The 27,012-nt window shown below is 42.9% G+C and overlaps 1 protein-coding gene across 4 annotated transcripts in view; it reads right to left on the bottom strand.

Moving 5' to 3' along the window:
* Positions 1-25,107, bottom strand: part of PRR5 (proline rich 5) — a 70,973-nt gene extending 45,866 nt beyond the window's left edge. For 2 of the 4 annotated variants that reach the window (XM_039698273.1, XM_039698270.1), the window contains exons 1-2: positions 24,976-25,107; positions 5,409-5,547 (exon numbers count right to left, since the gene is read on the bottom strand). The gene's annotated coding sequence lies outside the window, so the exon portion shown is untranslated. Of the gene's footprint in view, positions 1-5,408; positions 5,548-24,603; positions 24,770-24,975 lie in introns of those variants that run through there. The other 2 variants (XM_039698271.1, XM_039698275.1) reach the window with 2 other exon arrangements.
* Between the last annotated feature and the right edge of the window lie 1,905 nt (positions 25,108-27,012).

The following is a 27,012-nucleotide window of genomic DNA, read 5'->3' as shown; positions in this document are numbered from 1 at the left end:
CAGTGTATACTCCAAGACAAGCTCACAACTTTGCACTTAAACAAGAGTCAAATCTTAAATTTTGATTTAGAAAGCAAAGTCTCAAGAGTTCTGATCAGTAAGTAAATCAAACATTTAAAATAATTTGTGCTCTTATTACAAGATCATGAGACAGTGGAAAATTAATCTTACAAAGTAATTGAGCTCATAATACACATGAATTTTGCCTTCCTGAGCTCTAAGTCAATTCTTTCCTAAATTGCCATCTTGCATAATGTTAATTGGCTCCCAGAACACCACAACCTTAATGCAGCAGCTACAATATCTCAGTGCTGTCTTCTACAGTTATACACAGTACCCTGCCTTCTAAATCTGTGAACCCTGAGAGATCAGAAGCATGAGCTGCACAGTGCTATTTTTCTTATATCCAAATATTTCTTATTCAGTCTTCCAAGAAGGCTCTGATTGCCTTGGAAGGTCACCAAGACAAAGAACCCACTGCAGCAGCTCAGTGAGTTTCTAATGAACTGCACTGGTGGGCAGCTGTTAGTTACAAGTAATATCCTGCCTTTCTCTCAAAGCCATGATATCGCTTGTGCAATGTTCTCTCTGAGCATGGCTAGAAACATGAACTGTGCCTTGAGATTACTATCCCCTCCTGTGCCCAAGGCAGGGAGGTTACTTCAGACCCGAGCAATGCACGAGCCAGCTCTGCTAACTTGGGGAATCTTTGACTCTGGTGGTATTACCCTGGTGTTATTTGCATGGTGCTATACAGCTCTTTGGAACAAATCCTGTAGTCCTGCAAGAATCAACAAAAGCCTGGTGTTCAATACAAATGGATTCTTTCAGAAAATTCATCATTCTCCCTTTGCTTCACAAGGATATCTTCCTGAATGGAAAAATTGCCAGAGAGATTTAGAAGACAATCCAAAATTGCAACATATATCTGGTGCACTTGGACTCTGCAGACTCAGTGTGATGGAACTTTCATAGGAACTTAAAAATGGGGACTTTTTGCCATCCTTCACACACACATCCTTCACACTTCCTTATGCTGAGACAGTCCCTTCAGAGTGAGATACTGGGCAGTGGAAACAAACAGAGTATAAAAAGCCTTAATTGCACACATTATTTTACACTTGTACCTTTAAATCTTCATTTCACCAGATCAGCAAGTCCAGTACTATGACCTCTCAAGTATGTATCACATTCTGAGTGATTTCTCAGGGTGCTCTGGGAAATAATTTATCTCAAAGGGCAGAGTGATGGAATTTTTTAGACTCCACAGCAAGATTTGGAAGAACTCTTCACTGTCACTGCAGCTCATTAGCCAGTCTTAGTCTTCAGTTGGACACAACATTATATCAACATCTGAGTTATCACGTAGGTGGAATGTAATCCTCATCATTTAACTTTTGGAGGGTTATTCAAACCTCAGTGATGTGACCTGTCCTCCTGGAGAAAATGGAAGAGGAATGAAGGGTACTACTTTTACCTTTCTTTACTTACTGCAAAATTAAATGTAATAAAAGGAAGACTTAAGCTCTTTTATGGTAGAATTATTTCGTATAGTATTAACAGGCAGATCTATGGATAGAATATTTTGCTTGACCTACACTTTAGTACTGCCTGTATTTGTGAGATGGCAAACAAGTAAAAGGATGAAAGCTGGAAACAGCATTTGAATTACATTCTTCCTTTTGATTAAATTCTCCATAAGAGCTATGAGGAGAGACAAGATGCTCGCGACCACAACATGAGCAACAGCAGTGTCATGGCCTCAGAGGTCAGAATGGGAAGGTGCATTTCAGACACTCTTGAGATAAAGTTCTGTCGTTCCAGTTTGGTCTTCCATTTTTTTAAGTTCATTCAGCTCTAGCTACTAGAAAATTCTAGTACAGGAAAATTCAGATCTCATTCTGTAACTGCTGAAGAAAACTGAGCACATTCAGGATGCAATGCATCCTTTGAAGAATATTTCAACCTGGTCAGGAAAGTCATGCTGGGTTATGTCCCTGTTTCTTCACTGGCTATAAAGATATTATAATGTGAGTAGTTCAGATATGGATATGGTATTCCAAGCTGTAAACACCTGAAATGAGATGACATGAATGTCATCCCCAGGTTTTTTTTTGCCTGATTGATCATAATACAAGCACAAATAACCTGGCATCCAATCCAAATGTTTAATTTCCTCAAGTACATGTTCTGACCCTGGATGAAGAAATCTTTGAGAGCTATCACTGGTACAAGCTCAGCTGGTATTTCAAGTTGGGAGATATTAAATTAGTATTTCTAGAAGAATCTGCTGCTGACCAAAGGCATTGAGAGATTGAGAGGAAAAGGACAAAGGCTTTTATGAAACAGTCTCAACAGAAAGACTGGCTAAGAACATCTTCTGGCTAGGGAATTAAATGAAATTTTAGGGAGACTTCAGCTTACAGTTACATCCTCCAGCAGTGAACATTAACTGAACAATAAATGAAAAATACTGCCAGATTCTCGTCTTTGTATTTGGAGGAAGTAAAAAAGGGAACAAAGACTTACAATTTTGCCAGAATTTTCCCATAATATTAATTACTATAAAAGTTAGTGCTCCTCTGCTGTGACACAGTAAACCCTTTTAACCTCCTTTATTATCTCGGCACTTTCCTACTGACCTCTGTCTCCTCATGAGGACAGCAAATGTGTCACTTTGCCATTTCTGACTGGCCCTGACATGCCAAGGCTTCCGCATGTGCTGGATTTGAAACCCGTGACATTTCCATGAAATAACACAGGACACATCCAGAAAGTAATGTACAAACCTATGTACATATATTGCCTATGTACAAACACTTACAAAGGCTGTGGCCTGCAGATGTAAACTAATGGGGGCCTGAAGCTCTCAATACCTGTTGTCTTTGGCCCCTGGTACAGCACAGCCACACTGCTAAGATCTTTAGATTACAGCATACCACAGTGAAGAGCAAGTAATACTTATGGCTATAAAAATATGTTGGAATATAAAATTTGAATACAATAAAACTGTAAACATTGCTTAAAGTTTACTATATTGCCAGCCAAGTAATGCATTTTTGCAAAGAAAAAAACCCAAGTGGTTATAAAATACTGGGTTTGCAGTGGGAAGGCAGTAATTTTTCATAAGATGTTGATATTTCCAGTCAGCAAACACTCGTCAGGATGCTGGTAAGTTGCTCAAGGCATAATGTCGAATAATGTCTCCTCATATGGTGGGAACTCTGATCTGACTGTCCATCACACTAAGGTTACAGATTACGTGGCAACCTATAAACAGTTTATAATAGATAGTTTGCAAATGCTGCACTAAGAACAGAGGGCTTTCATGTGTCTCTGTTTATTCTGAGTTATTCAGAATATCAAGAATAAAAAGTTTAACAATGAACAAACCAAAGACAGGTTGTACACAGTCAATGTTTAAAACATTCCAGTGAAGCATGAAAACAGCTGTTAGTTCTGCTGGCAGTGGCTGAATCTTCCTAGGAGTATTTGGAGTTGCAGCTGACAGAATACGTGTTTGGTAGCAGATTACTTGGTGTTCTGTTAATTTAGCTCAGAGCAGATGTGGGTATTTGTTTTAGGGAGGGTTCTAAAGTTCAGAAGCAGAAATTTTCTGGGTATGCTTGAAATAATGCAGGCAGAGATAGCTGGGATTTCCTGCCTGAGTAATTCTTCCCTCAACTTTTCCAGATGAATCACTTATGAAGAGAAAAGCAGTGCCCATACTCCTCATGACTTGGGACTGTCAAGTTCCCATTGTACAATATCCCCTCTCTGCCACTGACATCCTTAACTCACGTGTCAGGGAATCCAGAATGGCAGTACCTAAACAGCACCCTCGAAATCCTAAGGGACAAGAAGTGCAGCACAAGTAAAAACGAGTGGGTTCATTTTCTCCTCAGTTTGAAACACCTATGCCCAGTTTACAGAGCAAGATAAATTGTGCTGTAGTTTCAGCCTTGCACACATCCCTGGCAGTGTTCAAGGCCAGGCTGGACACGGCTTGGAGCAACCTGCCCTAGCGGAAGGTGTTCCTGCCCATGGCAGGGGGATTGGAACAAGATGATCCTCAAGGTCCCTTCCAACCCAACACTGTGACTACGATTAGAGCCGTGCAAGGTTGTGGCAAACTGCAGTTTATACGGGACCATTTGTTCCTGCAGCCTGGGATGAGACCAAGTAACACTGTAGGAAAATGCAGCTATCACTGCAATAAAGTAGCACAGAACAGGAATTCCCACCACTACCACGTCATACAGATTGGGAAGAAAGCATGCATCACTACCAAGGAAATCAAAATAAAAGTTTTCAAGAGCCAACCCTTTAGAAAATATCTCATTCCTTAAAAAACACCCATTAGAAAATACTTCTTTCCTTAAAAAAAACCCAAAGCCATGGCAGAGGTTAGATTCTGCAGTTTAGTGATAAAGTAAATAAATCTCTATATGTTCAGAAAGAAAATCCTTTTGGAGGAAACTGTTTTCTGGGAAAATTTCTAAGTTGTTTCAAAAAAACCCAAGTGTTCCTACATGCGATGATAATGTTAAAAGGAAAACAGAACAACATCAAAGACAGAGTAAGCACATTTACTTTCTTTTCACATAAATGCACTTGCACACCACCATACACACTCCTTTGATGACTACCATTTAACAAAAGTAATTTCAAGAAATCATTAAAAATCTTCTTCTTCCTAAAAACCTGGAATCTCAAACACAAATCCAATTCTAACAATGAATAATAAGGGTCTGGCCAGGCCCCCCTGCAGAAAAGCTGCAGCTGTGTAATTTCTACAGCTCAGCTGTTCTTGCCACACCCATACATACATATATATATATATACAAATAAATAAAAGTATATATATATTTATCAATCATATATGGGTCATTTGAGAATCCCTTGTTGCTTTAGTGCACAGCCAGCCAGGGCAGCTAAATCTATTTCTGCAACACTGTGATCTTGGGGAACAGTAGCTGAATGCTCTTGTTCAGCTTGAGGGCACTGTGGGGGGTGACACCCCAGCCTTTCCATCACCCACTCTGGCTCTCTTCAGGGTTTTTTTCCTCAAGGACACAAAGTTATTTAGAGGCTCCTCTCAGGCAGCAACAATTCAAGCAATTTTCTATATTGCTTGCTCACAATCCTGACTCAGCTCTAAATAGATTCTCAAGTGAAAGTTCATGCACTGCATTTTTTCAGTTGCATTAAAGCTAGATGGATGCAGACTGACATGCACTGATGCTAAAGACTCCAAAGTACTGCACTGTTATTCCGGTATTTTCCTGTGGCAGAAGTTTTGGAGGAGAGATGTTAACCCTGTGAAGTCCAACAAAATGAACTCTCCAGGTGTCTGAATTTGGAAACATTTTCCAGTTGGAATTAGTATTGCAGAAACATGTGCTTACCTGCTAAAGGAAGAAGAAAACAGGACTGAATAGTAAACAGGGAAGACTCTCCAGCAGGTTCCCAAGAATCAACATGAAAATTCTTGACAGGCAATACAAACTGGTTGAAAAAAGTCAGGCCCTTGCAAAAAAGTCACCTCTGCAACAAAAGATGAACAAAAGATCAGTATTGTAAATATTACTATTCTACAATAGGTTTCAAGAGTGCACTAATAAACCCACAATGATACACAGAGAAGTAAAATAAGCACAATAATCAGTGCTGTTCTACCTCACTGCTGACTCAGATATTTCTTCTTGCACTTTTCTGTTTTATTTTCTTCATGGGGAGCAATTCATTGGCACCATCATTAAAAACCACACTTGTCTCTAAACAAGGCAAAGAGAGCTTCCACGGGCACAACCAGGGCAAGCAGTTCTGTGTCCCAACATTAAAGAGGTGACAGAAGAAGGTTTGAAATATGCTACACGACCTGCTGTGATTAGCTTTGGAGAATGTATATCCTGGAAGGCCCAAGAAAGCCTTAAATGAATAATTTAGAAATACTGAAAATTCTTTCTTTAGGGCTTTAAATGATGGGTGCAATAGCACTGCCTGCCCCGGACTGGTCTTGAAGTGCCCCTCTGAGGTGACTATTAACACAGTTAACAACCCCAGAGTGGATAAACAGGTGAAGCACAGAATGAAGAATTATGTGACTTCTAACCCCAACATAAACACCTTCATAATTGAAACATTATTTTTTTTCAAATAACTGGCCAATACATACAGAACACTATTAGGAAAATAATATATGTGTGTGTATATATAAACACATACATACATATATATGTACATGCACATACATACATATACCATACACACAGACACACAGTGGTATTCACATGCATCCACATTCTGAGTATAGTTCTTCATGCCTTGCACTTTGCAGTTTTTAGTACCAAGTCTAACACACTGCTAAATTTAACTAAAAATACATATATGTCCTCTTCGGCTTATTTCATCCTGGGTATAAATTACTCTTGCTTTTGTTTTGCGACATTTCATATTCACTTTGCAAGGATGTGACTGCATGTGTTTAAAAATATGTATTTTAAAGTTAATCTTTGCTGCACCTGAGAGAACGAAACAAACCCCTTATATTCACCCTTTGTCTGCTCCACGGGTATCAGCTTCACTCTTTTACCACTTATTTTAGGTGAGCTTAGAGGTGTTAGCTTAAGTCAGAGCACTGGGCAAAGTCAGTGCATTTTGCCTGCAATGCATTCAGGAGCACAAACACAGCAGCTCAGCAGAGAGCTGCAGAACTGGAGAAATCACTCTCAGCTCAGAGGCTGCAGAGCCCTGAACTGGTGTCCTGAGCACCCGGGCCAAGGTCGGGAAAGCAACCTGTCAGCAGCACGCACGAGATAACACGTACACACACCGTAACCCAGAGCAACAGCAATTCCTGTGGACACAGCTGGACACTGCATGAGTGTAGGAAAACTGCTCTAATTGTATGGAGAAATCCCACTGATGTGCTGAGCCCGAGCAGCAGCCTCAGCCAGAGCTGACTTACAAGATGGACCCTGGGCACTGTGGCTGACACCATCAGTATTGTTCAGCTAAAAATACATGACTGAGACGCTGATGCTGTCTGTTTAACACCAAACCAACTGCTTTGGAAACTTTCACATCACCTTGTGTCGTTATCTGTGAGAAACGCAGCATTCCAAGGACCTTTCCCAACTGACATGGACAGAGACTTGGCTGTAGAGTATTTTACAGGAAACCCTCCTAGCCAAGGCAAGGGCCCTGGCCAAGCCCTGCTCCCTGCTGGCTGGGAAGTGTGCCATCAGCTCCAGGAGTTTCTGTGATAAAATATAATCAAGCCACTTGGACTTGCTGATTTGGGCCTATAAACGCTGCTCCCACTTTTGGGGTGAATCTGGAGACCTCACCTCTGGGTGGAAGCACTGTGTAGGATTTTCCCAATTGCCAGGAAGGGTTCTGCAGGTATTATATAGTATTGATACTATCCCTTAAACCAAGCATTTCCCAGAAGCAGAATTTCAGAATTGCACGACAGTTTTCTCAGGCACACACTGGTGGCCTACCCCTCCACTCCAGGGATAGCAGAAACAGGAGGCTCTAAGGAGAATCCCTGTTAATGACCCAAAATTACCTTCAGGTTGTAGCTTTAGAGACCTCCTGACCAGCATGGAAAGAAACATGACTCCAGAGGTTTTTGGACCCTAAAGCTGCCACAAAATCCAGACTCATCTCAAACTGCTCTGAGCCACGGGGCAGTACAATTTCCAGGTAAATTCTACATGTGAGGCAGAGGAGGAAAAGGTGTAGTGTGGTTATTGATGCTGTTTGTGAACTGGTTCAAAACCAAAATATTACTCCTGGCAGCCTGTTTCTGTTGCATGTATTCTGACTTTGCTTTCTTTTTCATTAGTCACACTTAATCTGCTTTTATATCTCTGAGGACATAAATTAATGAAGATCAAAACCTAAAGGAAATAATTCTCCTGAAAATCCTTTGTGCTACTCTTAAAAGAAGCCAGATGAAAAAGATATAGAAAGCTCTGCATTAGAAAGTGTCAAATTTGACTCTGGAGACAAAGAGAAAGCTAGAAAGTACGAAAAACAAAATTGAAAATTTAAGGGGCTGATTACAGGATTAACACGGTCTAAAAGCATCAATATATCCCCATCTTATCTCAGATTAAGACTTTTTCAATACTCAAGGCTCCTACTTAAAAGCTCTCTTCACACTCACAGCTCCAGGAATTCATATTTAGAATCTCTGATTCTTCACTTCCCATAGACTGACTCTGAAGCATTAGGGACTAATTGATCACAGGAACAATGATGCACAGATCCCTGCCAGCTGCCTACATGGGTGAGAGTGGTGATGTTCCACTCTGCAGGGAGCACCAAGTGAACTGCCTTTCACAGCACCCAAAACTGAATTAATATTCAGCTAAGTGAAAGCACCTCACAAGGGAAGCTTCTAAATGCAACTGCAGCACTGCCGGCATTTTCACACTGCAAGCAGGCTGTGAATTTAAACCCAGAGGTAGAAGAGTAACACATTTTTCAAGGGGTGAACCACAATTTAACAAAACAGATAAAAAAACCCATCGTCGTGATGGCAATGTTCCTCAAATTTATCCATGTCTTTATAGACTGAGGGTTTTAAATCCTTCTGCACTCTTAGCTCTGCCTTAATGAAAATCATAGAAAATATTGAACAATTTCAGCAGGAAAAGACCAGAAAATCCTATTCACAGTGTGCATAATTTGAAGTTCAATTCACCTTTGATGTATTAGTGCCTTGGTTTACAGGCTGCCCATTTAAGTCTCACATTCAAGTCAACGTCCAACAGCGATTTCAATAAAACATTAAAGTTTCAGGTTAACTCAAGGAGAAGAGCTCTTGGACGGGTGGGCGCAGCATAACTAGACACTAAAAGTTCTCTTTGAACTGTCCATGAGCTCTTTCAGGACACAACAGAAAGATCTCTCCTTTGCTTCCATTAAAGTGCTTGAACTCATGACTTTTTGAAGTAGCATTTAAAGGGTTTTAGTGCTAGAAGATACAGGGAGTGTAAACGAGGTCATTTTGTAAGAATTTCAGATGAGAATCCACTGGATCTCCTTTCCTGGCTCAGGCACTTTAGGAATCTCAAGAGACAAAAACTGCCAACTGTTTCCCCCTGAATCTGAAAACTGAACAAATCCAGGCAGCAGCCTGGCACTACCTCTGCAGCAACATTTCTCTGCCCACCACAATTAAAAAAAAAAAAAAAAAAGCAAGCAGCATTCCACTTCATCTTCCTTTGCTTTTGACTGAAATGCCAAATGCCAACATCAACATTTCTTATTGGCTTCCTTCCTCATTCCCAAGAACTGTAGGAGGTGGGAAAAGAAAACAGGAACATGTCAAATTGTCCTCCTATTTATAAACAATTCCTGCACAGTGGGGAGGTCCTGCTCAGAGTCACCCTCACCCAATGAGCCCAGTGCTCAGCCTGTCTGCTGAGGTGTCAGACCCCATGTGGAAATCATCGTCAGGAATAGCAGCTTCCTACTAAGAACAATAGCAACCCTCTAAGGAGATTAACACAGTGATGGGTCCTGGGCAACTTGGACTCATAGCCAGCTTAGAGAAACGAATCTCGCCCTTCTCATCCAAGGTACTGCTCCTGGCACAGCCAGCAGGAAACAAGATTTGGAAGGAGCACGAGGAGAGGGGGAGAGAAGCATCTGACAACAGAGCAGAGCCAAGAGTGACTTCCAGTGCAGCAGGAATTTACAGTCTGCATGGAAAAAAGGGATTATTAAGTCACAACCCACAAACCCCCTTGAGAACTTTATCTCTTTTCACACTTCAGTAGACTTTGCTGAACATGCTCTAAGGATCACCAAGGTTATCATGAACATCTCTACTCAAACCACCAGGCTTCTGGCACACCACCTTTCAGAAGTTCACCTCTCACATGGCTCCATTTTCAGAGCACAGCTGGGCTTACTTATTTCCACAGTGGGGATCACAGAGCCTGATGATGCCAGCAATGACACTACAAATAGAGGCATATGGAGAAATGCAGTGGAGTTTTACAAGAGATACTCACAAGCCCCAGTGGCAAACAAAAACTCTGAGTGGATGGCAGGGATTGGGCAAAAGCAATGGAAAACACTGTATAGCTCAATTCCCAGGGCCACTATGACTACAGGGAAACTTAAAAACAAGGAAAATTAAAAAGGGTAACATCCTTACATGGACAGCACTCTACTGCCATGAATCCTGAAAATAGATGTAATTGTCACTTGCATTTAATCGTATGAGGGAAATAGGAAAAAAATTGAATAAGAATATTATGCAGGCGTTCATCCTAAGCTCATTAGAGATGGCTTTCAAGACTCCAAAGAGAAATTTAAGAAATGATGCCACTACTATTCCTTCTGCCCCAGCAAAGCAAGGATGTTCACAGGACTGTGTTTTACAGTTGCTGTGTAAATCCAGTGGTATCAGCTCTGCTGCCAAAGGAGGTGAAGCTTTGCTGAAGCTGCCAGATGCAATAGTAAGATAACTTTCTGCTCCAGCAGTCTTGCAGATTTTGAAGAAAGGCAGCAAATAGCTGGGGGCAGCAACTTCTTATATTTCCTCTGACATTTCTACCACATTCTAAGACTCAGATTCTGACTCTGCATGAGATGGCAGCTGCTTAGTCAAAAGCTTCCCCAGGAAACCCAGAAATATGAGAACACAGCCTGCATCTGCTGATGTTCTCAGAGCACATACTACTGCATGAACCCCTTGAGAAATAACAGAAGGATATAAAAGAAGCTTTTGCCTCTCTCTCAGTGAGGCTGATATGCCTGGACATCAGAGAACAAATTACTGTGGGAAGAGACAGAGCAGGTCTCTCATCTTCTAGCTCACAAAGTCTGGGGTGGTGTGAGTGTAGGGCTTGGACTTCTACAGAGGTTGGCAAGTTCATGGCTCCATTGATTCTCCGTAACTGAAAGCAGCCAGAGGCTGGATAAGCCGTGCACCAAAGTTAGGACTTGGTGTGCTGGAGGCAGTATGTAAGGAATGGTTTTGTGGGAAATAAACTAACAAAAAAAAGAAGAGCTGAATAGAAGTAGCAGCAATTACAGGGCTATCATAGAAAGCACTTGGATTCAACTCTGCTTTTTGTGCTCCTGCCATCACTAATTTATAGTCCCACACTGCAAATATATGTGGTGTAAAGACTGCCATCCCATCATGACCTCCTTGAACAGTTTTGGGAGACACCTTGAGCCAACAAGATTTTCTGTAATGACTCAATTGCAGAGCTATTCTCAGGGATTTACAGCTGCCTGAATGGTCCTTCAGCCTGGAAGGGACACTTGCCAGTGATTTATCTCTGGAAAGTCTTTATCATCATTAATAACTCCAGGAGAGGAGTATCCAAAATTGTGCTATGCTGGATTTTATTTTTTTAGGTTGGGTACACAAAGTATTCTTCTATGGATGTCAACAGTACTCGATCAGGACCCAGGCTGTCATGAGACCACCCCAAAGAGCTTGCATCCATCACAGAAAATAACACCACTCAAGATGTGTTCCTAGCAGTCCTGTCCCAACCGTGATTTGTACACAGCCCCTGGCCGGCGATAAGGAGAAGTGAACCCCACATTCCTTGCCCTGGGTGAATCCTTCAGATACCTCTTGAGTGTCCAGCTGATATTTCAACAAAGCTATGTACAGCCATTCACAAGAGCACACTATACCTCTGGAATTTTTGTTTAGTTTTGTGTCTGTTACCTTGCAGGTCATGCTTGCCTGTTTTCCACAGCACTTGATGCAAAGAACATTTTCTTCACAATTACAAGGAGAGGTTCTTCCACAAATCGCTGGAACTGGGACTGTCAGAAACTGCGCAGCTCTGGGTAGCAGACAGACCCTGAGCTAATGAAGCATTTTAACACATCCTTAACTTATCTTAAGCACAACAGTAGTACCACTGTAACTCCAACTGGCCATTCCCTTTTATATAACCTATCAATGTTCCAAATTCTTATAAATTCCTAGTTCTGATCAATTCTTCCTCGAGATAACCTATCAATGTTCCAAAATTGACTGTGCTGCAAAGATACAGGATTTGATCCAGAAAAAGCATGCGTGCTGAAATGTTTGGCTCCCAAATGGTGTAGGTTTCTAAAGAGAAGTGCAAATCAAGAGGGAGAGGATTCTTAAGGTTTTCAAGCAGTTAGAGGCTTTGCCTTGGGGTAGATTTTGTGACCAGTCTATTTAGTAGTATTAATCTTCAGCTATTTTGTTCACGATACAAGTCATTTGGCTGTCTGCACTGAGTAGAGAGACAGCAACCTGTCAATGGCAGAGCAGCTGCACCACTCCAAGCAGACAGATGGTGAGGATGCAGCTCAATTCTTTCCTCTCTTTATTTCCCTCCTATCATCTTATTTTATCCAAACCCCCTCTCCCCCCTCTCCCAGTTCTTTCGGCAGGGGGAAGAAGACCTACTTGGACCTCAGTGTGCTTAAAGAGCAAATTATGTTTTTGATCCAATTACTTCCCGAGTCTCTGTAGTAGCAATCTGTCCTCACCCCAGACAGAAAGCAACTGCTGCTGCACAGCTGGTCTGGCACCAGCAGTGCTGGCAGATGAATGGCAGGGCAGGCAGGTGTGATGTCAGTTTGGCTCATGAGCTGCAAAGAAATCAAGGAATAAATCCCTGCCTGTTGCAGAGAGGAATGTAATTTGGAAGCTGTTCCTGCAGAGTGGCTGGTGGTTAAATCTGAGAAAAGCCTAATGGATGAGCCCACTAATTCTTGGATCGTGCCAGTTGGCACTGGACCTTTATTGGAGGACTGAAGGAGGCTCTCAGATCCTCACTGGCATCTAGCTGCCATGGTTGTGGGCACACAAACGCTTCAGGATCATCTTGAGGGCAAGACTGGTATTAGATGAATTAAAGATAAATAACCTTACCACAAAAAGAAGGTAATAAAAGGAACCCCAATTCATCAATATAAACAACAGCCTAGGAGTTCTTCCTCATTCTCCTTCACTCAATAAAGCAACAAGTTATTTTGGACGACCCAACAGGTTGCTAGCTTGGCTGAAGTTCTACGCAACTTCAAGCTTTTTAAAATAAAACCCTTTTCAGTCTGGGTGGTGGTATCTTTTGCTTCTCCATTTTCATTTGCCAGGTTGACCTCAGAGACTTTCACTCTCATGTTGTCACTCCTACCAAAACTTCCAAGACCACTGAAATTTTCATACACAAATGGATGGATGAGTTAGTTTGCAGCATAGGAAGAGTATGACCTCCTGAGAGAACACAGGCCTTCTGCTACTAACATTGCACTCTGTGAGCTTTGTGACCCTGTACAAAGGCACATGGACCTTGTACCTTGTGCAGGAGACTCAGCCTCAAGCATCAGCCTCTCACCAGGCAAAACAGAAGAAAGGAGCTGATAGAAAAACAATAACATTGGGAGAGGAATGTAAAGGCGAACATTTTGCAGACTAACACATTATCCAAACTCACAGGAACCCTCTAGCTCTGCCAGAACAGTTAAATAAATTTATCTAAACCAGTCAAAACTTCTGCTTGGACACTGTCACCCTGTGCAAACAGATCTCTTAGTGGGTGCAAGCAGGAGGGTTAAAGCAGTCACCAGCCTGGGAATCCCTCCTGCCCGGCCAGAAGAGGAACAGCCAGAGCAGAACTAGAACAGCCATCCTCACTGACGCATCTCCGATCCTCAGGTTAATCTGAGCTTTTTGATTTTACCTCAACTGGCTCTGCTCAGCAGACACATGCAAGACTAACTGCTGGCAAAGGGGCATGACCAAAGAGCCACGGCAAAAGGGACTCTCCATATTTTAACTGGAAGGAGTAGTTTGCAAACTTGATGGCAGTGCAGCACCTTTGCTGTGCTTTATCTGAATCATCCATCAAAAGCCTCAATTAAAGTTTCTGATGGGAAAAGAAGAACACAAACCTATGAGTTTTTTAAACATTAGTTCCAGTGTCCTGTTGCAAGCAGGTGACAACCCCGTGTGAGTAGCCAAAGTAATTTAAAACCTGAACAAAACTGCTTCTTCAACAAAAGACGATACAGTTGAAGAGTTTTCAAGCTTCCAGGACAACAGAGCAAACACTAGAGATCTGATATGACAAGTAACTGAAGAACAACAGATTTATATTTTAGATCCATGGCACAACCCAAACAGAAGATTTTGCTACATATGAAACCAAACTCTGGAAAATCGTACAAAATTACGATAGCAAAAATTAGGTGATAACTGAAGTGGAGGAAGAATCTGGGTAGCAAGGCATACTGGGGAGCTTGTTGCATCTGTGATGGTGGACAATACCAAATGATAAGAGCTCTAACCTTCACAAAATCGCCCAACCTCCGTTGAATTAGAGAGCACTGTTTCTCCACTTCTTCCCATCAGGTCAGAGAACAGTGCTGGGAAGCTGCCAAGGGTCCGGGCAAAGCAAACTAAGAGGGGAAACTCCTCAAAAACTAAATCCAAACCTGAAAGACGCTCAAAAGCCTGCACAAACCTAAGCGCCATTTCTTAGAGTTTTAATTCAGGAAAAACTATCTCTGACCATCAAGGGCAATCCCACCTTGAAGGTGTGATTACACTCAGTAAAAATTAACTGCAAGTCAGGCAATTTTTTCCCCCTGGCCTTACTGAGCAGGCTCCTCAACATTTACCAAATAGCCTAAAAGCAGTTGTATTGAAAGATTTAGAATTCTTATTTCTTGGGGTTTTCATTATTCTCAAACTGTGGAACCTCAGTAACAGACTCACAGACCCAAATTTGACAGAGGTAGCTGCTGTGGGAATGCAGTACAAAAAAAGATAATTAAGCATTAAGCAAAAATAGAAGCATGTGTTCTCCCAGGATACATTCCAGGCACAATCATTTATGGGTAACTAAAGAACAGTGTAAGTGTTTCCACAAAATCTCACAGCAGGAAGCCAGATGACTCAAAAACAAACCTGAAAACCCCTATATCCTTTCATTTTCAAACAATGAGGGAGAAAAAGTCAAGATGTCACAAAAGGCTGGTGGACTTTGTTTATGCCATGCTGAGTCAGCATCTCACTAAATTCCAAAGGTGTCACTGAGATGGTGATAAGGCAGCAGTTCCCAAAGAAAGATAGGCCAGATCCTTGGTGCTACATTCTCCACACAGGGTCAATGCAGATTTTTTTATCCTTCAGCAGCACTTTACTTAAGGTAATTTAAAAATTACCATTCCATGCCTCAAAATTAATTCTGAAGCCTCAGAAGAAGCTGAAAGACTACTATGAATACTGTATGACTGCTATTAAGTCCAGGGGTTTTCTTCAATTTTTTTACTCTATATATACACCAGAAATATCCTGATTTTGCAGAAATATTGATGGGATGATTTTTAGTAGCTCTCTCCTGCTAATTAAAGGGCAGGAAAAGAGAGACAGTCTTTCTAAAAGGTTACATTTCTGTCATGACAGTGATGCTCAAAGAAATGAAAAAAAAAAAAAAAACCCAGATAAACAAAAGGAGCCCTCAAAAGTGAAAGACAAAATCAAAATGAAGGGAACACTCCTCCTTCCCAGCCCTCCAAGTCCATTTTCTTCAGGGATGGAGTAGTCTGTAGGCAGGCCTTCAAGAGCTGATTTAATATGGCTATCTAAAGTGGTGGGATTTGACCAGACATCTTCAAGTTTTGCTAAGAAAAAAATGCAAGAGCCCCTCTTGCCCTGCCTGTCCTACTACAGTAACAGAAACAGGCTGAGCTGGATCTGGCATGATATTAAAAAAAAATCCAAGAGAATTAAAGAAGGGTGTAAGTGCACTTGTTTTCCCTTCATAGTCATCTTCAAGCCTTGAAAACTCAGGTTAATCCCTCTTATACGTATTTGTTTCTAATCTTTACCAAATGTGACTTCCATCTTGGGACAAAGCTGAGAAAAAGGAGACAGATAAAGGCTGGAAGAGAATGTGAAACCACCTGCAAAATGAGAGATTAACACAGATGCCTTTGTGCTCATGGAAAACATACAAAGAAATGCGACGGGGGAGACACTGCCAGGGAGCCATGAAAGCACAGCTAACAGCAGACTGCAGGAGGCAGTAGGCAAACACAATGGAGGGAGTCAAGGATTTTTGATTCAGTAAAAAGCTCTGCTTGCTTCTGTTTGAGCACAAATACTCCCTGTGGAAACAGAGGACCTGCAGGCTTGGTATTCCCTTAAGAGGAAGGCTCTTCCCCCAAGATGGCATTAGCCAGACTGGCTTCAGGTCCAAACACAAAGGCATTTTGGTGGCTGAACCAGAAATAACTGAAACAAAGGCCAGATTTCTGTTCTCCACCAAAGGTGGTGGATTGAATTGGTGAGGTTTTAAATTGCTTTAGCTTCATGGTGACTTCAGAAGACCCAGGTTTTCCTGGGAATCCTTTCTGTCCTTGTTTCCTGCTGCTGCTGTCCCCCACTGCACAACCTTGCTGGGACAAGGCACAAGGTCACATCCAGCTGTGCTGTGCCAGTATCCATCTTTCACTGAGGTACCAGAGAGCTGCACTGCACTTCACTTAGGTGAGGTACAGCAGAGCTGGCCATTCTGCATCCTTCCCTAAGTTATTCCATGCATAAAGGATGTAGTAAATATTTCCCTTGTATTCCTTCAGGCTTGCAAGATTTGCTCTTACATTTAGTAAAAAGTAAGAGCCTCCAACATGACCTAGTACCTTAATTTACATGATTTTAAGGTTGCTGAACAGCTCAATTTATTAAAATGAGCAACAGACAAACACAACCCCAGAGAGTAATAGGTTTACTCTAGTAATTTACAGTTCTTACATGGAAGAAACTGAAACGCAATCAGAGAGGGTGGGGAAGAAGGAGGGATGGGAAGCAGGACAGTGCCAAGACACGGCTGCCAGTGCTGCAGGATTCAGCTACAGCCCAAGATAGCACTGTTGGCATGGGAAAGCCCCAAGGAGGAGGGCACATGGTGCTGCTGTACCTAAAAACTCAGTACTGAATAATCAGCACCTCTGGCTACTCTAAATGCACAGGCATCGCTCAGCTTCTCCGCACTCACTGATTTCTTACCCATGTGCTCCTCCAGAATTCACCCAAGTCTGCAACAGGACAGTGCAACTAGGCCATTGCACCCCCACTGCAGCTACAAGACGTGAACACGGAGATCTGTTTGCATCAGGGCTGGAGTCACTATTCCCAGACATCTCCTGTCACCTCCCAAAGAGCCACAATCCCTTTTATTTCCTCACAGTAAACTAAAACCATCATAAATTAAGAACAAACTGAATACTGGTGTGAGCAGAATCTGCAGCACTCACATCCTAGAGATTTTTGTTCCCAAGGTAGGAAGATAAGGGCTTTGCTGTAGTCAGCAAAATAAAGTGTTTTTAAAGCATAATCAAAACAAGTCTCTCTTAAACAGCTTCAAATATCCCCTATGACTTTGCAAATCCTGACCAAGGGCACCATCTTGCAAGTACTTTATTCCACCAGAGCATACTGTGCTGCTCAGTGGCATGAACTGTCTTCAAACTCCACTAATTCCACTGTTTCTTCCTGTTCTTTATCAGCTTAATAAATCTGCTCCACGACTGTCTCATTCATACAGGCAGGTGGGAGAATGTGCAGCATAGTAGATGCAGGAGTTAAAAAAAAAAAGCCAACACCGATAAGGGGGAACCAAAGCAAAGTCTTTTACTTGCTTATATCTGGGATCTCTGTGCTCTGCACAGAGCTCTGCAGCCAGCCAAAGCAGTAGCAATGACTACCTAAGTTCTGCCCCTCCAGAAGGTTTCCTGATCACTGTGGCCATCCCAAACCACAACCTGCCTCCAGACGACATGGGATCCCATAAGGAGTTGAGTCATAGCCAAAGATCAGATCACTGCCCCAAGTTACATGGATATTGTTTAGTAAGGCTTGTGGATAGAAAGTCATTCTGAGCTCTTCAAGGCTCTACTGGGTTTTGAAAAACTCCGACGGATCGAGCAGGAATCCCAACAGATGCCACCTTCCTGGCTATGCTGCATTTTCCACATTCCCTGTAACACCACCAAGCAAGGAGCATCCAAGGGTATGTCCCAGAGTTTAAAGCTGCATCCAACCTTCTCAGCAGCTGATGGGATCACCTCACAGAGGCCATCCAGGGTCTGGCTGGATATGCACTCTCCTGGCTGAAAAGAATGGCAAGTCTCATACACATTTTCACCAGCTGTGTCAGTAGAAGAACTACATCATCTAGATGCATAATGTGTGCTTCTGGGAGCCACATGCTCTGTAATTCCCCAAACAAGGTTACACCAGGCCCTAGGGAGGACACACTGCACACCCAGCAGAGCAGTGGCCGCTGGTTTAACAGTAGTGGCTCAGCTATCATGCTCAGTCTGTACACACCGTGTGTCTCTGCATGTTTATCCATGTACATCTGTGTCCCTGCATGGAAAACCAAAGGAAAAACAAGGAATGCTTAAGAAATGCTTAGGAAAGAGCCTAGCTCAGTTAACTGCCCTACCATCCACAAGCTCCCACAAAATCACACTCCAGACTCCAGTCTTCCCAGACTTCAGAGTGCTCCACACACAGGAGTCTGTGTTCAGCAGTGCAATGATCTGCAATTTCAGTGTGCTTTTATCACTCTTCTTGCCATAACAGACTTTAGGACAAGAAATGAACCCTTCTAGCAGGACACCATTCTTCACAGGATTACACAATATTAGAGTATTTTTATTTTATAAGCGTTTTTCTTCTCCTGTTGTTTAACACTGTGAATGGAGAAGCTGTTGAAAGAAGGCAAGCAAACAAGGAGGCTAATAGGGATACACAACTTCCAAGCATTTATCAGCCCATTGACTTGAATGAGAGCAAAAGAAAGGCAGAGAAGAAAGAGCATCACATTTTTGCCTATGCATGCAGATGATAGTCTTTATAAACTTAAATTCTTGCATCTTCCAACAAGCACAATAATTTTTTCAGCAACAATGGTGCTTAATTTTAATTATTTTTTCCCTAAGCTGGAGATTTACTTTCTAAATGTGGCTGAAGTGGCAACTGAGCGTCTGCAGAGGTCTGAGTACAAGGCAGTTAAGAGGAATCTCCCTCACACAGCCATAAAATGAAAGTGTCAATGTGCAAGGCAGGGAATGCACTTTGCTTTGTGTTTATACTCTGCCTAGTAAAGGGTGGTCTCAGTGCCTCAGCCCAGGGGTTTAAAGGCAGAAAAAAATCACCAATAAACAACAGATACTAAGGCAGATAAATGAGGAACTGGAACTATTTGTTAAATAAGCATAACAAAGGTTAATAGAATTAGCATCTACTGGACTTTTCTTATGCTACAAAATAATTATGAAGGCCAAGATTAAAGTGTGAATGATCAAGAAACCTTCATGAAAATTCAGCAAAGATCTCGATGTATTCACAGGAAAGTAACAGCTCTGCAATTCAGTTACATCTCTCATTAAGCATTGTTAAAAACTCCATGAAAGGGAAATGAAGTTAATTGAATTTAAATCAGCTAATAAATATTCTTTTGCATACTCTTTTCCCAGCAAAAAAATTTAGAAGAGATTATGCCAGAAGTGTATTACTAATGTTAAAAACAGCAAAAGAAAGAATTTACTGTACATGAGCATAATAAGCTAAGCATAAACCTTGTATCTTATTAGTGGCTGGGATAATTCTTCAAATCAAATATTCAGGTAAACTGAGAAATGGTGACTGAAACACAGTATACACAGTACATGGGAAAAATTTACCTCTTAACCTGGATTAATATTTTCTGTCTGTGTAACTGCAGACAATTCTGGTAGTCACATAGGCACACACTTAAGCCTGAGTATCTCCAGGAAACAGCTTAATGATGATAAATGAACAGAAATCTTGCAGAATAAAATAGAAAATCAACTCACACTGGAATTATACATGGCAGAATTAATTTGGGAAGCATGCTGCAATGCCAAATTTGATTCATGCTAGCAGATCTCACTAATTCAGGCCAACATCTGGTTTCTTATCTGAACTTTGCAAGCTGCTTCTCAGTTACACAAAACCAACTTGGATATTTTATAAGAACGAAGTCTTTCTCATATTTTCCAATACTTTCTGTCATCAGGGATGCCAGAATTACCACAAGTATGTATTTTTCCTGGCACTGTGAACTGGATTGATCCAGCCTCCACTGATAGGTGTCCTGGTTTGAAGGCCAGGTATCCGCCAGGGAAGGTGGGAACCTACCTTGGAATGGAAAATGTGACCCCCTTCCCTCCAAATCATTATAACTTTGAAATTAAGGGGCTTTGAGGCAAAGAAATGGGAAAAGGAGCAGCAGTTCCCTACCAGCACATAGGCATGTACCACGGCAAAGGAGCGGAGCACAGACCAGGCCGCAGTTCCAGGGGCGCTGCAATGGCTCCCGGCGGCGCGAGCGCTCCCTGAGGCGGGTAACGGCGGGCGGGATGGACGAGCACTGTTTCCAGCCCAGCCTGCTCTGCTCACCACCGGAGCACCTTCATCACTTGCCTCCTTCCATATTCCCTCACCACCAATGATCAAAAGAGTTCAAGATGCTCCAGCATTTGTTTTACAGAATGCCAGCAGCCAGCTGATGCTCATGTATGTCCTGGATCAGAGGCTAAAGATGGAACGAGACCCATTAATTCATCCATACAACCCAAGCTACCAGGGAATGACTGCCCTTCAAGCAGACTACAGACAGGGGCTTAGCAGCCAGCTTCCAACAGAGGAGCTGACCTGGCAGACTGAAGAGTTTTGTTTCCAAAACCTGCACCCTAATTCCCAGGCACAGCTCAGCCAGGGAAGATGGGACTCCAAATGACCAACCCTGCAGAACATTTTTCCCAGCTCTGTGTAAGTGTTATACAACACCAAACAACATTACCACCATTTTTCATAGAAGATTTAGCTTCATTGCAAGCAGCTTTTCTTGATGTTCAAGGTACCTTCTCCTTTGCAGCCCATTATGTCCAATCACACCCTCTTGCAAAGGCTAAGAGATTATGATTCTTGAGTAGTCATACCTGAAATCAATGGGAGTCTTTGCTTCTCAGATGATTTATGTTAAGTATTTTTAATCATTCCTCAGAAATCAGTCACTTTGCCCTCCTAATCAGCTCTTTCCGTTCCCTCAGAAACTTTCCAAGGGCAAGCACCTTACAGTTATGCCAGGGAGCTAAATATGCATCCAGACTGCATGTGTAAAGCCTGTTATTTTTCTATTCATAACTGGGATATCATGGACCACTGCGCTTCCGTACAACTGCGGCACTGCAGCAGCCACAGCCAAGCACAGGCCCTTGATTTGTTCCAGCCCTGTGACTGCAAGTGCCCTTTCACACCCAATACACACATTAACCTACCAATCATTTTCTTCTCTCTTTCCAACCCTCAGTCTCTTCAGATTGTTCTGCATCATTGGTGTGTCTGCACAGCGACAGTTTATTGCCAATAACTGCAGGCACACAAGTTTGACACATGAAAAGGCAAAACTCACCAATCTCTTCTGATGCCTCCCATGGTCCCTTTGACATTCCTTCCTCAGCTGCCATCATCCTAGCTTCTACATCTCACTACTCCTGAGCAGAAGCAGGATTTACTCTTGTTCAGGAAATGCATCACCACATTTCCTGAAAGAGCTGCTACTTTGTCTGCTCGAACAGGCAACATAAAGGTACCTCTGTGGTGATGCCCAGTATCTTTGGGATGACAGCTGTGCCCCAATCCACTCATCAGCCTCCCAAGCAGATTGAATTTCAGCCTAAGCAACACAAAGGAGTATATTGTGGCTATCTGATGGACAGAAAGAAATTTGCTCTTCACAGTTTCTGTGAGTTTTCAAGCAGTTGCAGGGTAACGTGACAGAAAGTAAACATATTTCAAGTGAAAATATCTCAGAATAAAATTGACATCCCATTTGTTTTCAGAACCAGTCTTCATTTGAGATCCATAATCATTAAAAGAAACAATCTTCAACTCAATTGTGTGAGCAGAGGAATGCCCAGCCCCAGAGTGGTGTTTTCAGTTAGCTGTCAGGTTTCATTTAGCATTCTGCACTGGTCCTACAGCTTGGTTCGCCTGGAAATTTTAAATGCAAATGTATTTCCAGGATGACCTGAGAGAACAATATCAGAATTTTACCTCACATGACAGTTCCTTGCTTACTTCCATTAAACTCCCTTTTTCTCATTCCCATATACACAGATTTGCTGCTACTAAAAATATGGCTTAAACAAGAAAATCTTTACCTATTATTTTTTCTGTTGAAAGTCTTTCCCATACTCTTCTGTTTAAAGAAACCTAAACCACAGCTTAAATAATGTTTTAAAATTTCCTAGAGCTCCAACTTGAGACACAGAGAGAGCAAAGAATTTCTTTAATAGTAGAGAATAAATGTATTTAATTCAAATCATCCCCATACATTATTTCCCATCTTCCAAGGGCTAAATATGCACTAGCTAATTAATCACTCTTTCAACGACACCTCAAACTCACCAGCCTTATCCTATTAAACTGGGGGAAAGCAAACATCTCCAAGAGGATGTGCTGCTGGACAAGCACTTGTCATTTTCTTCTCTTCTTTGTGCTCAATGAGTCCCGGGCCAGAGATGTAGGCAGATAATCACCAGCTCTCACAATTCAACAGTTCATTGAGAGGCTGTGACAGGGCTACTGGAAAGGCAAATTTTTCACTGACCTTTTTATGAAAGCATTTATTGAGCAGTGACATCGAACCACTTCAAACAGTGTTAAATGATCAGAATCAGACCTAACAGTTCTCCCTGACACAAAGATGTTGTCTCCCACGTGCGAGACCAGCCACTCGTGCAAATGGAGGCACAACCTCAACGCAGCTCAGCAGTTTGTGCTGAGCTACACGGGATCAGAACACATTCTAGAAATTACAGTGCCTTCATGGTGCAGCAAAACATGCTCCAGTTTTCACTTTAAAGAACGGCTTTTTGATTTGCATTTTGATTTATTATCAAACACACACACAAAAGTGATACTTGAAAGGAAAATAAAGAAGTAGGCCACGTCAGCAAGCATGAATGATCTGAGCCTCCAGCTCTGGACCACTCTATCTTGCTGCAGTTTATATCCATATTTAACTCTACTGTTGAAAGAGTAAATACTATTTTTAGCCATTACCTATTACTTTTGTTCAGAGATTAAGTGCTACATACTGTTACTGTATTTACAGAGCTGCTCATCAATCCCGACAGCTTCTACATTACAAAAAAAATTAATTAAAGTAATTTTACTGGCGTGCCTTATTGTGGCTAGATTTTACTACTGTAATTCTATCTGTTACACAAATTAAATGGAAGTGCCTCCAGAATGGAAGTGGTAGGAGTTATGACTGCAATCCAAGGATCAGATTTTTTTAAGTGCTCAGGGTGTGATTTTCGCATGCATTGAAGATAAAGAATTTGGCTTACAACAGACACATTTCCCTCAATATCTTCCAAAGCACTCTGGATATAAAAGTTTGAATAGTGAAAAGAAAGACCTGAAAATCTAGCAATTAACTCTGGAGGCTAAATACAAGCTAGGAGTATTCAAAATCTGTCTGTGTCTTGGGTGATGAGTAAGTACTTCTGGAAATTCCTCATACACTGTCTGCTCTGCAATGTCTTTTTTACTGAGTTCCACTGGGACTGTGTCTTAATTCCATATTCCTTCCAGAGTTTTCCCCTAATTAGATTATTAATAAGAAACAGTGAGATGAAGCATGAAGTCACTCAATCAACAATGTATATTATAGATATGAAATCCCTGTCAACACATGTTTCATAATAAGACACTTACCACTAGTCTACCACAGAGGAACTAAATTTATACACTGTATTCACCTGACTCTTAGAATGAAGTTTTAGCTCTGTTTTGGCTACAGGAGAAGTTACAGTCAAAGAACAGTTTTGCCAGGCAGTACCACGGCTCTACACTCAACTACGTACCAGACGACAAGCGGGTCCATTATTCTGTAGCTGGCCTATAGTGAAGTATTCCTTTAATTAAAGTTGTAAGAAAGCTGCCTAATCATCACCTAATAATTGTCTTTCCCTAAGAGCTAACAGGTGCAACAGACAGAAGAAATGACAAGAATTTATTTTAAATGAAGCATCAAAATTTAGTTTTAGCCCTATCTTCTATTATACATCAACGTGCTAGTAAATACAAAATCTAATTGCTTCCTGCAATTTACCATGACTTGCTTACAAGTATGCCAGCTGGAAATGATAAGCATTAGGAATGCTAAACAATTTCCTTTAACCTTCTTTAAAGGCTGCTCAGTCTTGTTGCTTCTGCAATATCAAAACACAGGCACACATCCAGCCTAATACATTGCTGAAGAACACGAAGACACCGGACCTTTACCAATGATCACTTAGGAGCTGCCAAAACTAACAACGACCGCACACACACACACACACTGAAAGGGACAAGCCCATCTCCTGCATGAGCCATCGGAGACTGTGCATTTCAGGGTGGAAGCATGCAAAATAATTCTGCAAAAATATCTTTTGCTCATGCATGGAGGTCTTGCTTGCGTAAATAAAGCTTACAGCAGTCAGACCACAGGAATCACATTTACAGCCCACTCCAGTTACCTGAGATCGCTATTGCAGACTGGAAGAGAAGGAGAGCAGTGTCCGCACAAACACTGAACACTCACGCAGGGAGCAAAACCTGCGAGCCCGAGCTCCAGCATTGCCAGGGACCTTCCGACAGACCGCCAGGGCTGTGCCACCGCAGCTCACAGCCGTGAACAAAGCCAGGAGCCCCCGCGCCCACGGCTCTCACCGAGAGCCCCCGACCCTCCTGCCGGCCGGGGGTGCTCGGAGCCGCCCCCCGAGCCGCCGGCACCGCCGCCCTCGCCCGCCCGGCGGGGGCCGAGCTCAGACCTCCGCCCGCTTCGCCCAGCTCTGCGGGGCGAGCCCCGGCTGGATGGCATCACCCGCTCCCCCCGGACCCCCACTCACCGCGCCCGAGCCCGGACGGCGCCCCCGAGGGCAGAGCTGCGGCGAGGCCCGGCCCGGCGGGGTCGGGGCTGCTGGGTGGCCACGACCCCTCCCAGAGCTCCGCCCGGGCAGCGGCTGGCGCACAATGCGCGGCCGCGGAGCCACGCCGGCGGGGCGGGGACGGGCGGGCCGGGGGGCGGCCCCGCAGGGCGGAACCTGGCTGCAAACCAGGAGCTGGCACCGCCGGACCCGCCCGAGCCCGGCCGGCAGGGCTGCCGGGGACCCCCCCCGGCCCCGGAGGGGGTCGCGGCGGGTGCTGCGCCACGGCCGGGCAGGCACCGCTGCGCTTGCCCCGGTTTGTCCTGCGGAACAAGCCCGGGCAATGGGCCCCTTCCCCGCCCCAGCCACAGGGAGACAAGGGAGTAGCCACCAGGCAGCGACACACAGACACAAGAGAAAGGGGCAGGGGCAGGCAGCAGCGCATTCACGCGTGTCAAGGAGAAATGATGCTGCTCCAGTGCTGGAAGGCCACTAGGAAGCATCACACCCTTCTTCCATTGGCACACAGACCCGAGTGTGCCGCGGTCCCGGCGAGGGTTCTGCTGCCGCACGCAGTGCAGCGTGGGGCTGGCCGGAGTGTGCTCCACGGCCCCTCTATCATCCCAAACTGGTGGTTTTGCCGGGGCTGGAAGTTTTGATCTGAGCTATGGGATTTTAGGTACACGTTGCAAGGGTATAAACCAAAGGAAGTTTTATAGAATCAATTTCATCTTGACTTTCAGCCGCATCAAATCATCGCGTGGTTGGGATATCTGGCCAGCACTGGTCTCACACCTGCTTCAGCTGTCCTCATGACAATGCCAATAGCCAAGTTCAAATGACAGCTGTGTTTGCACGTTACTGCCACTATATCATGTCACAGTACCATGGGTTTCAACCTATACAGTCTTAGGGACTGCTCATGCTTCATAATCTTCCAGTGGAAGCTGGATATCACCGTTTAATGTAACTATATTTGATCCAGTTTGCATTCCAACTAGAATGACTTAAAATGGTGACAGTATTTGAAGGAATCTAATAGAGGAGAAACAAGGATCATATAAAGGAGTCCTCCTTGGCAATGTTCAGGGCAAGTTATTACACTTTAAATGCAATTGTTACCTATTTCCTAACTGCAGAGAAAACAGCACAGTGTATGAGTTGTTATTGGGTCATCATATATACCAGCCAAATTCATTAAGTCTTTCATGATTAAATGGTAACAACCAAGTTCATGACTAAGTCATGTAAGCCATAAAGCTAAAAGTATGCCATGATTTTTGTGTCCTCAGCAGTTCCCACTTATCGAAACAAAGGCAAACCTCTTGTCTCCTGAAGTAAAAGCTGCATAACAAAGTTGGGGATGGAAGGAAATTCACACCAGAACAAGCACAGGAAACCACAGAGCTGCAGGAAGGTCAAGTTAATGGAAAAAGGCTGATGTCCTGATACTGGGTAAAGGCTGTGGAAAAGTGCCATCTCACACTGTGAAAGAATATGACTGCCACAGTGGCCTTGGTTAAGCTGTAGCATGCCCACTCCAGGCAACTTCATTCCACAGCTTTTACTGGAGGCAGATATTTCCCTCTATCTGCAAGAACAAAAAACTCACTACCAGTTATCTTTTTAAACTCTTGAAGTAAAAGCAGAGACAGCTCAGTTTCCACCAGCTGGTTACAATTAATATAAGGCCAGATTTACTTTATTGGACACAATTACAGTGTTTGTGTGCACACTTGTTCTACACGTCCCTACTGTTGCATCTAGGGATTATTGTCAGGGAAGCTGAAGATGGGAAGCTCAAGGGGTGTCAAGATGGACTACAAAGACAACATTTTAAATAGGACTTATAGTAAAAAAGTACAGTCACAATAAGTGGAAAAGGGAACCCACTGAGGCAACCAAGGCAGCAGTGATTAAATAATTTTCTCAACTGTAGGACTCCTGAGATAAAAACCTCTAACTTCTAGCTTTTAATGGAGCTGTAGGTCTTTAGTTTCCTCCATAGCCTGAATAGCT

The sequence above is a fragment of the Passer montanus genome, unplaced genomic scaffold, assembly GCF_014805655.1.
Source record: "Passer montanus isolate IOZ18808 unplaced genomic scaffold, ASM1480565v1 scaffold122, whole genome shotgun sequence".
Classification (NCBI taxonomy): Eukaryota; Metazoa; Chordata; class Aves; order Passeriformes; family Passeridae; genus Passer; species Passer montanus.
This window is presented reverse-complemented; position numbering and strand designations above follow the sequence as displayed.